This window comes from Oncorhynchus mykiss, chromosome 11, assembly GCF_057628025.1.
Source record: "Oncorhynchus mykiss isolate SJ-2025 chromosome 11, ASM5762802v1, whole genome shotgun sequence".
Taxonomy (NCBI): domain Eukaryota; kingdom Metazoa; phylum Chordata; class Actinopteri; order Salmoniformes; family Salmonidae; genus Oncorhynchus; species Oncorhynchus mykiss.
The window spans coordinates 8,994,358-9,007,839 of NC_143032.1; the positions used below are offsets into that span (position 1 = coordinate 8,994,358).

The following is a 13,482-nucleotide window of genomic DNA, read 5'->3' on the forward strand; positions in this document are numbered from 1 at the left end:
CACTCGGGAGCCATATGACAAGGATTGAAAAGGATTTGCCAGTAGAATGCCAACTTGATGCATGATGATGACTTCTTGTCTAACTTGCTAGCTAACATTTTGAAAGTGTGATGTTGACATGATCAGTCCAATCACAGCTATGGTAGATATGTGATTTGACTTCATTTTATCTGTGGCCAATGACCTCGAGCCTTCTAGGATGGGCACGTCCAATGTAAGTATAAGGCAGCACCCAAGTGGCTTGAATTGTTTTGCTCTTCCTGTAGATTTTGTGGCGAAGTAGTGTCCCTTTGAGAGACAGAACACTGAGCCAATCACGGCGCAACTAGAAAACATTACAAACCCCTACACTCCGTAATTTCCACTGGCTGCCCCACCACCACAGAAAGCACTGAGCTAGGCTGAAACACTGCCAAAGTGTCAAAGTAACATGCAAAATGGGCAACAGCAACAAAAAAAAGCATGTGGTGCTCTGCCTGAATGACGCGTCGCCACTGCCGTTATGTGTCAGGACACTAGTAACTTGCTGTCGCCATTGGTGTCTATTAATGGGGATCATAATACAATTTTAAATAAAATCCTTGTAATTTGTTGCTATCCTTGCGGTTTTTTGGATGTCCTGATTTCAGGGTTTTCCTGTCGAGAATGCTATCCATATATAGAGTTTTATTGACATGACTTGAATTGTATAAGGTCTACACATCCACGTTTCAACATGCACTGGCACAATTTCAGTGGGTCATGTGACAGCAGAAGTGCACAGGCCACTGAGGTTTAAGTATGGACAAAGATGTTCTCATCTGTCTGTGGTATATACTAACAAGATACGTCTCTCCGAGTCCGCTCACAATGGGAGTCGTTGTCGTCAAAACGGCATGGCGGGATCTCTAGCTCACGCCTATCCTTTCTTTGGATTGGTGGATCCATCTCATTATTGTAATCTTTGTTTGAATATTCGATGAGGATTGTTGACGTCAACCGCCTGGATTCAATGGCGATCGCATTGTTACAATACTATATACATAATATGACATTTAAAATGTATTTATTATTTTGGAGCTTCTGTGACTAATGTTTACTGTTCATTTTTGTGTATTATCTAATTCACTTGCATTGGCATATGTTTCCCATGCCAATAAAGCTCTTAAATTTAAATGGAATTCAGATGCCGCGGATAGAACAATGGGTTAGTTATAAACATTTTTGGAGATGCAATGCTACTAGCCTCATGCCATGAACATGCATAGCCATCTCTAGACAACTCCGATATAAAGTGTTTTTTTCTTCTCAAAGTTGCCGGGATGTCACGTATCCTACTTATTACGAAACGTATATTCGATCAAATATAAATCTTTCATTTTTTGTTGACCAAATTCGACACTCTCATTGACCTCCATACAAAAGCTCCTTGCTTGATGGTAAAAAAACTAAAAAAACACCTGCTTTGAGGGAAACAGATTTTCAGCGGAGTTGGGTCTTCCTCTCTGGGCACAGTAAAAGACACGCAGGTATTCCAGTATTGTAAACATGGTGCATAGCTAACGTCTAGTTACTTTGGTCTGGTAATAGCTTGAAAACATCGGCAGAGAAGAACGGCTACAGATAACAACCGTTTTCATAAACTGACTCGTGACAACATAATTGGCAAGTTATTACACTTAATCTACAGTACCAAAGAACTGTCAAGCACGTTTAAGTGTATTTTAGGTATTTCAACTAGGCTAGCTGGTTAGATAGGTAACGTTAGTCCATAGATCTCGTCAGACAATACATGCGATGGTCAGCTAGTGATATGTAACTAAGGTTAGAGCAAGTTAATTGTGCTTCTTGTTTTGCCATAAATTATCCTAGCTAAGTATTTTGGTAGTAGTCTGTTAATCTCTCACACGACAAACACATTTATCTGACTCTTATCATTATTCACTTCTCATAGACAACATAATTTACTTCCCTGACAAGCTCACGGTCTATGGGCTCTGTCTAGTTCTGGGATATCCGGCGGTCGGGGCTCCAGCGTCAACCCCGACGGTTCTCAAGCAGAATACAATCAGAGCAGCAGTAACAGCGGTAGTGGCAATAGGGTGACATGTGGTTATTAACTGAGGAGGAACACGATTATATTGATGTGCTGACTTACCTATTGAGGAGGTAAGTTGGAGCTGGGACTGGGAGACCGGTCTGTGGTATTTCATTGCAAGAGGCACTGTATCACATCCGGCTGTGATTGGGAGTCCCATAGGGCGGTGCACAATTGGCCCAGTGTCGTCCAGGGTAGGTCGTCATTGTAAATTAGAATTTGTTCTTAATTGACTTGCCTACTTAATTAAAAAAATAAGTCTAGCTAAAGAGTAGACCTAGCACATGAGAAGTGCTCTGCTCCAAGTCAAAACCTACTCAACACCATACTCTAGCTGTGGGAAATAGGGATGCAGAGGTCCCTGAAAAAAACAGAAAAAAACGAGTGTATGTGAGAACTCCTTCAAGACAGTTGGAAAAGCATTCCAGGTGACTATCTCATGAAGCTGGTTGAGAGAATACCAAGAGTGTGCAAAGCTGTCAAGGCAAAAGGTGTCTATTTTGAAGAATCTCAAATATAAAATATATTTTGATTTCTTTAATGGTTACTACTAGTTTGGATGTCTTCACTGTTATTCTACAATGTAAAAAATAAAAACCCTGGATTGAGTAAGTGTGTCAACTTGACTAGTACTGTGTATATAAAATAATAACTGTGCCTTTACTAGTCCTGTATTATAGGACCGATTTTTTATTTAATTTTTTATAGCCGTCTGTAGGTCATGCATAAAATAATAATTATACGCCCCTAATGTTGAATGGAGTGATTGCTCATCTTGGGTTCTACATATGTTGCCCTAGTTCATGTCACTGAGCACAGTGTTTTCCCAACCCTCTCCCCGTCTCTGTGTGCACCTGAAGGGGGAAGGTGAGGCTGATCCATGTGAATGGTGCGACACGTCCGCAGCTCGTCCAGTCGTTCTGTGACACTAGTCACAGACACTAGTCACAGACATCCTGCTGTTTTTACTGTGAGCGCAAGCAATGAAAGGAAAAACGACCCCAAAAAAAGTGATTATTTTATATAGTGCTCTTCATACATATTTCAATGCACTTACTAGACAACTCTGTTAAATACACAATAACAAGTCTCTTAAGACTGAACATAATGGCATGTTCCTTTCACAAGTGTTATTTATACAGCAGCAGTCAGCCACACTTGTCTGCCCCACTGGTCTCTGGCTGACTGCTGCTGTGTCTTGTCTGTCTTGCTGGTCTCTGGCTGACTGCTGCTGTGTCTTGTCTGCCCCACTGGTCTCTGGCTGACTGCTGCTGTGTCTTGTCTGTCTCGCTGGTCTCTGGCTGACTGCTGCTGTGTCTTGTCTGCCCCGCTGGTCTCTGGCTGACTGCTGCTGTGTCTTGTCTGCCCCACTGGTCTCTGGCTGACTGTTGTGCCTTGTCTGCCCCACTGGTCTCTGGCTGACTGCTCCTGTGTCTTGTCTGCCCCACTGGTCTCTGGCTGACTGTTGTGCCTTGTCTGCCCCACTGGTCTCTGGCTGACTGCTCCTGTGTCTTGTCTGCCCCGCTGGTCTCTGGCTGACTGCTGCTGTGTCTTGTCTGCCCCACGGGTCTCTGGCTGACTGCTGCTGTGGCTTGTCTGCCCCGCTGGTCTCTGGCTGACTGCTGCTGTGTCTTGTCTGTCTCGCTGGTCTCTGGCTGACTGCTGCTGTTTCTTGTCTGCCCCACTTGTCTCTGGCTGACTGCTGTGTCTTGTCTGCCCCACTGGTCTCTGGCTGACTGCTGCTGTGTCTTGTCTGCCCCGCTGGTCTCTGGCTGACTGCTGCTGTGGCTTGTCTGCCCCACGGGTCTCTGGCTGACTGCTGCTGTGTCTTGTCTGCCCCGCTGGTCTCTGGCTGACTGCTGCTGTGTCTTGTCTGTCTCGCTGGTCTCTGGCTGACTGCTGCTGTGTCTTGTCTGTCTTGCTGGTCTCTGGCTGACTGCTGCTGTGTCTTGTCTGTCTCGCTGGTCTCTGGCTGACTGCTGCTGTGTCTTGTCTGCCCCGCTGGTCTCTGGCTGACTGCTGCTGTGTCTTGTCTGCCCCATGGGTCTCTGGCTGACTGCTGCTGTGTCTTGTCTGCCCGGCTGGTCTCTGGCTGACTGCTGCTGTGTCTTGTCTGCCCTGCTGGTCTCTGGCTGACTGCTGCTGTGTCTTGTCTGTCTCGCTGGTCTCTGGCTGACTGCTGCTGTGTCTTGTCTGTCTTGCTGGTCTCTGGCTGACTGCTGCTGTGTCTTGTCTGTCTCGCTGGTCTCTGGCTGACTGCTGCTGTGTCTTGTCTGCCCCGCTGGTCTCTGGCTGACTGCTGCTGTGTCTTGTCTGCCCCGCTGGTCTCTGGCTGACTGCTGCTGTGTCTTGTCTGCCCCACTGGTCTCTTTCTCCCCAGTTTTCTGCCCAATCATGTGGCACACAAGGACACATACCAGCAGAAAGCATTCTGTGGTGTGTACAGTAACGATGGCAACATGTTCCCCTCAGCGGGCCACGGTGAGGACGTGGGTTTTGACAGTGGTGTGAGAGAGGAAGTGGTCTACCCCTCAGCTTGGAAGCTCGTCGAGACCCAGTTTTTGTTTGTAGTAAAAATTGTGTACTATAGCCGTGTCTCAGGATCAACCACTACTAGATCTACTTATATCTATTGTTGGACTACTGATCTATGTTGGTCTCTGCTGTTTCTTCATGGCCTTTCCCCCGCTGGAGATCTGTTGGAGGATCGGATTGTCTGTCTGATTTACTATTACTTTTTGCATACAATATTTCATTTGTTTTGGTGTGATTTATACCGTGATTGATGTGTTCAGTTGTATTGAAGACCACAGAGATGTGACACTCTATAGTAAAAGAGTTTGATTGCAATCTGATTGTTTTAATGAGACTGGGATTACGCATCACTTTATGAAAGGACAAGGTCATTTGGGTTCACTGAACTCCTTTACTGGGCTGGACTCTTTCAGGCCTGAGGTACGGGACCTTTCCTTGAGGAACCAGAGCTCATCGTCTAATTTTTTTTTGTGTGTGCTCATTTATTTGGGTAATATAACCAACACAAAATAGGTTTTAACGTTATTTCAAATGTTTTAAGTGTTTATGAAAGGTTATTTTCATAGTGATTTAAAAAAAAAAAAAAAAAAATTAACACGAGTCCTTTGTATTGGTGTAGACTTGACGGACCAGACAGGACTCATTCCCTTCCAAACCAAAAGGAGAAATCAATATTTTCTCTGGTAGGCACAACCTACCTGGCACCCCTACAAAACAATAACCTCAAGTCAAAAACCATTACATAGAAAATGGCACCCCAGATGGGACCTCTCCAACATTGAGAAATAACCAACGTAAATCTCTTATGTGGAATTAAAACAATGGATTCACCCCAAGAAAATGTGCTCATCCATATGATACAAATCAGGGCCCTTCTGAAAAAGGGGCTGACAATGCAAATCTTAATGTGAATGGACCTGATTTGGGCCAGAGCCCTGGGTATCTGCATGCTCGGTCTGGACCACAGGTGGCCTAACCAGTTACTCTCTTATTGACCTGGACCTGTGTGGACGTACTGAGCTAGCCCTCCCTCTGACACCCAACCTTCCTCCATCTTGTTTCTCACCAGAGGTTGTGGTCATACATCTTCAAGGAGACATACTTGATATTCGTCAGACTCAACATCTCCAAACTCAAATCCATCATAAATGCAAATGTCTGAGTGAAGAGCAACAGAGTGCAATGGAATTCTGAGACTCAGTGGGCACTCTAACCCACATGCTGACTGACGGAGCTCTGTGAGAGTGGAACAAGGAAAGAACACAACCATTACAGTGGAATTCTGAGACTCAGTGGGCACTCTAAGCCACATGCTGACTGACGGAGCTCTGTGAGAGTGGAACAAGGAAAGAACACAACCATTACAGTGGAAGTCTGAGACTCAGTGAGCACTCTAACCCACATGCTGACTGACAGAGCTCTGTGAGAGTGGAACAAGGAAAGAACACAACCATTACAGTGGAATTCTGAGACTCAGTGGGCACTCTAACCCACATGCTGACTGACGGAGCTCTGTGAGAGTGGAACAAGGAAAGAACACAACCATTACAGTGGAATTCTGAGACTCAGTGAGACTCTAACCCACATGCTGACTGACAGAGCTCTGTGAGAGTGGAACAAGGAAAGAACACAACCATTACAGTGGAATTCTAAGACTCAGTGGGCACTCTAACCCACATGCTGATGGAGCTCTGTGAGAGTGGAACAAGGAAAGAACACAACCATTAGAGTGGAAGTCTGAGACTCAGTGAGCACTCTAACCCACATGCTGTCTGACGGAGCTCTGTGAGAGTGGAACAAGGAAAGAACACAACCATTACAGTGGAATTCTGAGACTCAGTGGGCACTCTAACCCACATGCTGACTGACGGAGCTCTGTGAGAGTGGAACAAGGAAAGAACACAACCATTACAGTGGAATTCTAAGACTCAGTGGGCACTCTAACCCACATGCTGATGGAGCTCCGTGAGAGTGGAACAAGGAAAGAACACAACCATTAGAGTGGAAGTCTGAGACTCAGTGAGCACTCTAACCCACATGCTGACTGACGGAGCTCTGTGAGAGTGGAACAAGGAAAGAACACAACCATTACAGTGGAATTCTGAGACTCAGTGGGCACTCTAACCCACATGCTGACTGACGGAGCTCTGTGAGAGTGGAACAAGGAAAGAACACAACCATTACAGTGGAATTCTAAGACTCAGTGGGCACTCTAACCCACATGCTGATGGAGCTCCGTGAGAGTGGAACAAGGAAAGAACACAACCATTACAGTGGAATGGGAAAACTTTAGAAATTCTTTTTTTTAGTTCTTAACGACATCGCTGTGTTTACATGGCCAAATTCACATTAAAACAATGTCACTTTTTATTGGTTTATTAGTAGTGACCTCTGGTTCCTAACACATGCATCCCTTCCTTGTCTTTCTTAGACCAGAACCTCTGTCTGAATGACACCAGTAGGGGGAGCTTTAACGTGAAGCAGTCACCCCAGACTCCCACAAGATGCTCTATTCCATCTGGTCTCACTACACACACTGGTGGGGGCTGCTATTTATTTAAAAATAAAAATAAAAAATAATAATAATTGTCACCTTGACTTTAGCACAGATGAACTAATGTCTAGGATTATAACTTCATTTGAAGATATGGAGGTTGGATGACAGAGCTAAAGGAATGGTCCAGTGTTTCTACATTTCTATGAAATATGGCCTATAACTATTTATGAGTTAACTAGCATTTTTTTTGTAAGGAAAACTATTTTAAGTATGTTAAAAAAACAGATTTTCTGTATTTGAGTGGTGTGGTCACAAATATTTATGCAAGAAAAATAGCATTTTTGAACAGGTTGGTTTAAAATTAACATTTGTGGTGGGGTATTTTTTATTTCAATTTTTTTCTCCCAATGAATGCTTTGGCCACATACGTATATAGGACGCGTCAATAACATTATTTGGGTATGAGTTAACATTATGAGCTTTTCACTGGACAGTTACTTTACCCAGTCAATCAGAGGAGCTTTGATAAATAAATAAAAAGCTAAACTCTTGCTAATTTTGAAAGGAGTGATTTCAAAATCCACTAGATTTCCGTCACAATGTCCACCAGAATATAGGCTCAGAATCTCTCTTGGGCTTCTTGTTAGGATGTTTCATTGTGTAGTTTGTACTGACGCGTGCCCTCTTGTATCCCTCTAGTTTATGTCTGCAGTGTAGATGAGGACAGTGAAACCCACACCGATCTGGACCTCAAGTTTGTGTTTCTCCACATAGTACTTATAGCTTAACCAATGAGGAAATGAACCATTCTACCTGCAATCCTCTTGATTCACAAGGATGCATGACATTAGAGCGAGTCATCTCAGCCATCTATAACTGGTTTTGTTTTGCCACTGATGGAGCAACAGGAAACGTTTTAAATGAGATAAATTCATCGTCCAGAACATCAATCACGTGGATAGCTGAGTACTTCAGTTCATGTGATTTCCCATTTAATTACTGCTTTTTAGGCAAACTAAAAATGTGTGTGTGTGTGTCTCAAACTTTTACTTATGAATTGATGTCAAAGTGAGACTTACACAGATTTTCCCTCAAGTAAGGATTCAAACTTTTAAAAGGTGCACTATGCAGAAATCGATCCACCATTTCCTGGTTGCTAAAATTCAGATAGGCAAACTAATTTCAGTGTGTGTGACAAAACAAGCAAGTGAAGTGTACAGAATCAACTGTACCATCTTCAACGCTGTGAAATATATTTTTGGAACTAAAAACATTGTATTTTCAGCTGTTTTGAAGCTGGTGTACAAAAGACTAAACGAAACTTAAAGGGAGCATAGAAATAATGAACATAGAACAGATCTACAGCTTATTAGACTTGCTTTTATAACCCACTTGTCTGTGTGAATTTGGGTCAGGTTGATCAAAAAGGTAACATATATCCCAGCTCCATTTTTAAAACGGATAAAATTGAGATTTTGTGTACATAGCTCAAGTTTCCAACCGATTTTCATGCAAATATTCAAATATATTAGTTCCACCAAACTGACTTGTTGCGGATAAAAACCAGTACGTGATGATACACACAATGTACTTTTTCCACTTGGGTTTTCAGGGAACGAATAAAAATGAAATGTTCAATGTGTTTCCGTTGCATTTTTAACTCTACCGATTTTAGTTTTGTCACGAACTGTCAATAGCAAATGTGCCTACTTTGGTCTCGGCCTGCGCTCTCTATATAACAGCAACACTGTGGGTAGGCTAGTCTACGTGATGAGATTTATTATGGATAAGAGCAAGAATATTTTAGAATTGTCAAGCATTGATCATCATGTCACCAGAATGAGACCCTCAATATTAATTGGAAAGGAGCATCTAGCTCATCGCCGTGCTCTTTCACCACCCTGAGAAGTTCATCAGAATGTATTTAATCTGTAGCCTAATAAACCGCATGATTTCCCTGAGTCGTAGTGGGACGACCACACGTGTCATCGTGTGACATATGATGGTTATTATATCAATATTTGCGCATAAGTCTTTCCACAAATGTCTCGGATAATTAATTTAACAGACATCAAAAGATCCCACTTTGCCTGGCTTGTTTTGTCTACGTTTAGAAAGTTTACCGAAACATTTTCTGTTTCCATCAGGCCTGTCATGACTCTATATATTTATCAGACATGTACTTTACGCATGTATAAAAGGTTGTCTGGAAACCTGGTTATTGGACTACACACAATACCCCATAATGTCTTGAGTCAGTAAGTATTCAATCCCTTTTGTTATGCCAAGCCTAAATAAGTTCAGGAGTAAAAATGTGCCTAATAAGTTGCATGGACTTACTCTGTGTGCAGTAATAGTGGGCTATTGTCTCTGTACACCACACATACAATTATCTGTAAGGTCGAGCAGTGAATTTCAACCACAAAGATCAGGGAGGTTTTCCAATGCCTCACAAAGATGGGCACCTATAGGTAGTTGGGCAATAACAATTTTAAAAAAGCAAACATTGAATATCCCTTTGATGAGCATGGTGAAGTTATTAATTACACTTTGGAAGGTGTATCAATACACCCAGTCACTACACAGATACAGGCGTCCTTCGTAAATCAGTTGCCGGAGAGGAAGGAAACCAATCAGGGATTTCATCATGAAACCAATGGTGACTTTTTTTAAACAGGTACAGAGTTTAATGGCTATGATTAGGAGAACTGACCATGGATCAACAGCATTGTAGTTACTGCACAAGACTAACCTAAATGACAGAGTGAAAAAATCTATGGCAAGACTTGAAAATCAACAACTAACTTGACAGAGCTTGAAGAATTTATAAAATAATAATGTGCACATTTTGTACAATCCAGGTGTGCAAAGCTCTTAGACTTATGCCACCTCAATAAAACTGGGAACTCCGTAAAATACCTGGTCAAATCATAACTTCAGTGATCTTCAGTCGGAGATCTAGAAAGAGGCCTGAGATTCCTGAGTTGGATGACCGTTCAAATCTTCTTCTTTTTTTTTATTTTTCTCCCCTGTCAGATCTTGTCCACAATCAGCTCCTTGGTCTTTCTGATGTTGAGGGAGAGGTTGTCACCACACTGCCAGTTCTCTAACCTGTTAGCTACTCTCACCACCTGGGGTCGACCCATCTCTCTTCTCTCTGGCTGAGGCTGGTTAATGTTCTGTTCTTCCCTCTTAGCCCAGATAAGAATAGGTTCTGTGTCTTCTCTCTGGCTGAGGCTGGTTAATGTTCTGTTCTTCCCTCTTAGCCCAGATAAGAATAGGTTCTGTGTCTTCTCTCTGGCTGAGGCTGGTTAATGTTCTGTTCTTCCCTCTTAGCCCAGATAAGAATAGGTTCTGTGTCTTCTCTCTGGCTGAGGCTGGTTAATGTTCTGTTCTTCCCTCTTAGCCCAGATAAGAACAGGTTCTGTGTCTTCTCTCTGGCTGAGACTGGTTAATGTTCTGTTCTTCCCTCTTAGCCCAGATAAGAACAGGTTCTGTGTCTTCTCTCTGGCTGAGACTGGTTCTGTTCTTCCCTCTTAGCCCAGATAAGAATAGGTTCTGTGTCTTCTCTCTGGCTGAGGCTGGTTAATGTTATGTTCTTCCCTCTTAGCCCAGATAAGAATAGGTTCTGTGTCTTCTCTCTGGCTGAGGCTGGCTAATGTTCTGTTCTTCCCTCTTAGCCCAGATAAGAATAGGTTCTGTGTCTTCTCTCTGGCTGAGGCTGGTTAATGTTCTGTTCTTCCCTCTTAGCCCAGATAAGAATAGGTTCTGTGTCTTCTCTCTGGCTGAGACTGGTTAATGTTCTGTTCTTCCCTCTTAGCCCAGATATGAATAGGTTCTGTGTCTTCTCTCTGGCTGCCTCCAGAGGGAAAGGGGTCATTGGAGAGTGAGTGCACCCAATATATTTCATCCCAATTTGACATTTTCCGAGACATTTGAAAATAAAATAGTTTGTTGCGTTTTATAGCCTAGCTAATGATGGCTGCTTCTATGGTATCGATCGGGAACAGAATAAGATAACTCTTAAAGTGTGTGTCTGTCCGCCTATGGACATTGGCATTGCCAAGTATTCAGTCACAACCTGGTCACCCTCTGTCTCCCCACTGTAAGCTTACAGAGACGATACAGAGCAATCCTGTTCTCTTGGGACCCTTTGTCATGACCCACATCACTGTGTTGTTGACCTCTGCCATCTGTCCCCCCCCCCCCCTCCCCCCGCCCATTCTGTCTCCTCAGATCAAAGCTCACGACCACGATGTGAACACAGTGGCGTTTGCCGACAGCTCGTCCCAGCTGCTGTTCTCAGGCAGCGACGACGCGCTCTGCAAGGTGTGGGACAGACTGACGCTGCGGGAGGACAGACCCAAGCCCGTGGGCCAGCTGTCTGGACACAAGAGACTGTATCACCTTCATCCACAGCAAGGTAATAGAGGAGAACCACTACCGTGTGTATGCGTCCAGCATGTGCAATCACTCTCTTACATTCTCTTACTGTGTTGGGTAGTCATCGATATCAAAGCCTAAACACATACATGGGACAATTTACTGTTTATACATAAATACACTGTTCTGATATAACTGGACAGGTGAAAGCTATGCAGGGCCGTTTCACCAATCAGCAAGCGCTGCGATAGTGAGGAAGGATGCATTTTGTAGTATTTGGACAGGGTCTAAAACTCTAACCACTTCATCCTGATACTGTGCACATTAAGGTATAAACCTTCTCTGTGTGCCTGTTGACTCCTCATCCCTGTCAGGAAGATACAGGTTCATTATAAACCTCCTCTGTGTGTCTGTTGACTCCTCATCCCTGTCAGGAAGATACAGGTTCATTATAAACCTCCTCTGTGTGTCTGTTGACTCTTCATCCCTGTCAGGAAGATACAGGTTCATTATAAACCTCCTCTGTGTGTCTGTTGACTCTTCATCCCTGTCAGGAAGATACAGGTTCATTATAAACCTCCTCTGTGTGTCTGTTGACTCTTCATCCCTGTCAGGAAGATACAGGTTCATTATAAACTTCCTCTCTTCAGCTTGCAGGGCGACGCACGTTATCTGATCAGTAACTCAAAAGGACCAGTCCATCAAACTGTGGGACATGAGGAAGTGGTGGCCTCGCAGCTGAACATCGTCCAGCAGGACTGGGAGTACCGTTGGCAGCAGGTTGCCCAGAATGGTGCTGGGGAGGCCATGAGGTTGTTGTACATCTGTACTGGGTCCTAGTCGAGATCACATTTAGATTAGCAAGTGGGCCAGAAACACAGTCCAATCCGACTGTAATCTACTCTAGATTGCTCTCAGAAAATCTCATATTTGCTATATTAAGTATTGATGACATACAGTATGTTTAATCATTAATCTCCTACTACCCCTCCCATTTGTTGTTCAGCTGTACTTGAGGCAGCTGTACTTGACTGTACAATAGCTGGTTGTGTCGACTGACCTGTCATCTGCCTGCTGTCTGTTTGTCCGTCTGTCCTCCCAGCCCAGGAGAGACACTAGCTGGCAGGCGACACCTCAGTGATGACCTACAGGGGTCACGGTGTTCTGCACACACACTCATACGCTGTCGGAGTTCACCGCCGGACAGAAGGGGGTGGAAACAAGCGAGGAAAAGGAAGTGATGTCATAAGTGTGGGACAGCCTGACGGTGTCAGTCAGTGACTTCACTATGGGGAGAGGCAGGACCGCAACAGAGGGAGGAGAACAAGCTCAGAGTGAACTGTGAAATTGCATCGATTCAATGCTAGATAACAATACATATAATGTAAATTCTTACCTCTGTGTGTTTGGTGCAGAAGCCACTATTACCCCCTGTATTCACCAATCTGCAGAGAAGGGATACAGTTGAGGCATTGTCTTCTTTCAGGGGCCTTACTCCTACGCAGACAGACATCCCTCCAGCCACAGTGCAGATGGAGCCACGCTATCTTGTGTTATAAAACAATGACATTTAAGGAGAGTTGTCTCTTCTGATGCACCCCAGTGTACAGTAAGAATAGGATGAAGGAGACGAAAGCCTCTATGAAGTTTGGCCGGAGCCGTTTATGCAGAACTTATTGAAGCTCACTAAGCACTTGCTCCAAGAGCCCCCAACAAGCCTCATGCCCACATTGTGTTTGGTTGCTTAGAGTAAAAAGCAGCCCCCAAATAATGCATGTGTAGACTAAAATAATGTCATAAATCACAGAATGATGATAATTCAGTATAAGGTATGTTGTAATGGAATTAATGTCCAGAGGTAAGAAGACAGTGTACAAAACATTAGGAACACCTGCGCTTTCCATGAGACTGACCAGGTGAATCCAGGTTAAAGCTATGATCCCTTATTGATGTCACTTGTTAAATCCAATTCAATCTGTGTAGATGAAGG

At 43.8% G+C, this 13,482-nt stretch overlaps 1 long non-coding RNA gene across 1 annotated transcript; it reads right to left on the reverse strand.

Moving 5' to 3' along the window:
- Positions 1 to 9,773: 9,773 nt before the first annotated feature.
- On the reverse strand, positions 9,774 to 12,697 carry LOC149979466 (uncharacterized). The gene is made up of 2 exons (XR_016484340.1): positions 12,553 to 12,697; positions 9,774 to 12,328 (listed from the first exon to the last, which is right to left on the reverse strand). It is a non-coding gene; the product is annotated as an uncharacterized LOC149979466 (long non-coding RNA).
- Between the last annotated feature and the right edge of the window lie 785 nt (positions 12,698 to 13,482).